Source organism: Arachis duranensis, chromosome 3 (assembly GCF_000817695.3).
Source record: "Arachis duranensis cultivar V14167 chromosome 3, aradu.V14167.gnm2.J7QH, whole genome shotgun sequence".
Lineage (NCBI taxonomy): Eukaryota > Viridiplantae > Streptophyta > Magnoliopsida > Fabales > Fabaceae > Arachis > Arachis duranensis.
In genome coordinates this window covers 80789152-80793151 of record NC_029774.3, presented here as the reverse complement: position 1 = coordinate 80793151, position 4000 = coordinate 80789152, and positions in this window count along the sequence as shown.

The following is a 4000-nucleotide window of genomic DNA, read 5'->3' as shown; positions in this document are numbered from 1 at the left end:
GTTATGACGTGTTTTGGGCGTTCAACTCCGGATCATGACGTTTTTCTGGCGTTTAACTCCAGATAGCAGCGTGTACTTGGCGTTCAACGCCAAGTTACGTCGTCATTCTTCGAATAAAGTATGGACTATTATATATTGCTGGAAAGCCCTGGATGTCTACTTTCCAACGCCGTTGAGAGCGAGCCAATTGGAGTTCTGTAGCTCCAGAAAATCCATTTCGAGTGCAGGGAGGTCAGATTCCATCAGCATCAGCAGTCCTTTTGTCAGCCTTCTTCAGAGTTTTGCTCAAATCCCTCAATTTCAGTCAGAATTTACCTGAAATCACAGAAAAACACACAAACTCATAGTAAAGTCCAGAAATGTGAATTTAACATAAAAACAAATGAAAACATCCCTAAAAGTAGCTTAAACTTACTAAAAACTATATGAAAACAATGCCAAAAAGCGTATAAATTATCCGCTCATCATAGAGCGAGGAGAGCTAGTGCTAAGAATACATGATGAGCAGCTCACTTTCAATGTTTTCAAACTCTCACAAGAATCAAGTCAAGAAAACAAAGAATTAAGAGAAGAGCAGAATGAAGCACTGATGCAAGAAACAAACAAGGAAGCACAAACAACACAATTGAAAACCACATTGGATGGGAAGTCACATATTCAGGAAGAACCACCTTCAAGGGTAATCCAAAGGGAACCAGAACCACCATATTCATGCAGAAGCAACAACAAAGATCCCTTAGGGAAAGGAGATATAGAGAACAAGCAAGCATCAAGTGATACAAAGAAAAAAGTTCCAAGGGGATGGAGAAACAAGAAGATCCCCACAGAAAATTTTTCACCAGGTGATGAAGTGATCTCTACATACTTTCCACCTATACCACCTCACCTCCCCACTATTCCATTTCAGCTGCCTCCTGTGTGCACTATCAACAAAATCTTGTCCTTAGAGCATATGGAGCTTATCAACAAAGCCAATGGACATAGGTTCACTGCAAGAGGAGAGGATTTCAAGCACCTCCAACCACCCTGACAAGGGTCAACCGTCAAGCTAATGACGTTAAAGAAGCGCTTCATGGGAGGCAACCCATGTTCTATACCTCTTGTCTTAAATCTCTAATAATAGTAATAAGGCAATTTACAGGGAATTTTAATTCAATTTTTATAACTAATATAAAGCTCCTCTACATGCAACGTATAGTACATGATAAGTTTGGTGTTCAAAACACATCAAGTGAAGTTTGAACACACCCTATGAGGAAGATTTATTCTCCAAACTTGTTGCACCATGTGATCACAAACAAGTTTGGTGTACCAACGTGCATGTATGGGAAGCTTAATAGTTGATTGATTTGCATTCATGGAAGGCATTTTGTCATGTAAAAACAAAAGAAAAAGAAATATTATGCTAGGTCACACTTTTTCCCACCAAAAATTTCAAATAACCCATGGAATTTTCTTTTCGTATATAGGGAATCAAAAGGACATTGATGGTACTTGATAGGACAATTGAGGAAGGGAGATTTGGCCACTACACCAAAGGAATTTCACACTTGTCTTCATGGGAAATGTCCTTGGAAGTGTTGCCATGCAACATTGGGAGTGGACAATCTTGAGGACCGAACCTAGACCCCCATAAAGGAGGTGATCCTTGTGCTCATTCAATCCTAAAACCCCAACCATCCACTATCAAACAACATCATCAATCCATACCCTTCAATCAATTACCATCTTCTTATATAAACCCCTTCATACAACTTCTCCATACACACTTATGCTTACCATTCCCATTCCCTCCTTTTGGTCATACACACATCACCCTTCACCAAGGCTTCACATACACCCTCATAGCCATCTTGAGAATAACCAACACATCAACAATCTTGCATGGCATCATCAAGCTCCAAGAGGCAAAAAGGGAAGGCACCCATAGAGCATCCTCCTTTTGATGAAGGGCGATTTAGAACCTTTTATCATGCACTCCAGTATGGGTGGATGACTGAGAAAGAAATCATTTATGAACTAGGCTTTCAAGTCACAAAAGCCGAGTGTCCAGAAATCACAAGGAAGGTGGAACAACACCGATGAGAGCTCCTCACCGATCTAATCACAAGGGTGAATGCAACTCTAGTAAGAGAGTTCTATGCAAATGCAGTTAGGCAAGACAAGGCAGATGACTCATACACAAGCTTTGTGAGAGGAGTCATGGTGGATTTTAGTCCCATGACTATCATGAGAGTGTTGAAATTGAGAAGCATACCTTTTGAAGAGGAGAGCTATCACTCGAGATTGGACAAAAACCCCAATTATGACCAGATTATACAGGATATATGTGTGCAAGGAGCAGATTGGGAAAGAGGTCCCAAGAGGAAGCCCAAGTTTATAAAAAGAGGAGATCTCCTCCCTGAGGCTAAAGGTTGGTTCAAAATTGTAAGGAGATCTATCCTCCCAGCCGGAAACAACTCAAAGGTAAACCTCAAGAGAGCAATGATGGTGCAATGTCTAATGAAAGGAGGAGAGATCAAGGCTCATGAACTCATAGCCCAAGGCATTCGGAAGCTTGCTGAGAAGAGCGATTCTGGAGGAAAGTTGGGTTATCCCAGCACTATCTTTCACCTTTGCAAACTGGCCAGGGTGATATTTGAGGATGAAAACCCCGAGTGGATAAAGGTTGGTCTTCCAATCACTTATCGTCGAATGTACGCTGCTGCAACTCCACTACCCCCATGAAGGGTACGAAAGAGGCCAACTCATCAAGCTGAAGAAGAACAACATCCACAGGAGCAAACTTCAGCCACCTTAAGCATGCACCAATTGCAAGAAGCTATTGATACTTTATCTAGGCAATGCATGGAAAATCATAGGGCTCAAAGGGAGTTTCAATTGCAATTAATAGACCGCCAAGAAGGATCATTCTCTAGATGGATGGATCAGCAAGGGGAATGGTAAAAACAATTGATGGACCAGCAATTGGAACAAGGAAGACAATAGAGTGAAGCATTCCACAACCTGAATCAAAAGCAAGATCAGCAACAAGAAGCCATCCAAAGGCTAACCAACATCCAAGCACATTAAGGTGCACACATCCATGAGATGCATCGGAAACAAAGAGAACAAGCAGATCTTTTTGATGAATATAGAGCATTTTTGGAAGGTGTCTACATGAGTGAGACTGGGTATCATGTGAATACCCAAGTCAGACAACTGCCTGTTTTGCATCCTGGGATAACAAAATATGAAGATGTAAAAGATGAGTTAGTACGAGTGGAGCGCGAAAGGATAGAACAAAGTCATGAATTAGTAAGGAAGGCACTGGAGGATTGGAAGATAGCCAGAATGAATCAAATGAGAGGAAGCACAAATGGACAAAGTAGACTTCAAGAGGGCAAGGGAGCAGAAGAACATGAGCATACCAATAAGTGAAAGGTGGTGAAGTTCCTTCTTAGTTTATCTTTTTCAAAGCTTTAAATAAGGAAAATCATGTATGAAATTGAACATGCTTCCATGGTAGATTAGGAATTTCAATTATGCATTTAAGTTTTATTGCTTAGGGTAAGTGTGCTAGCTCAATGTCTTAAGTGTTCACTTTCACCTTTCTTACTTGTATGCTTGTCTCTTTAAGTTAATCAAAAAGAAAATGTTATGAAAAGAACAAGAGTGGAGTTACTTTATGAAGTGCATTCTGAATGTTTGTGGTAGGTTGATTAGTAAGCTAAGTTGGTTCACCAAAGAAGGAAAGAAAGCAACTATCTACCCTAAGTCCTTTGTTTGAGACACACCCTTTGAAACTAGCTAAACAATAAGATCCCAAAAAGAAAAGAGAAAGAGCAATAAAAGTGAAAAGGAAAGAAACACAATAAGAAACAATGCTAGGCATCAAGGGTTTCAAAATTGAGGCATGTGTCTGTGGTGTTTATGTACAAAGGATATACTTGGATGAATAAGCTCTTAGGGGTGCATTATCACTTGGTAACTTGGATTAACTAATCCGGGATTATCAGCT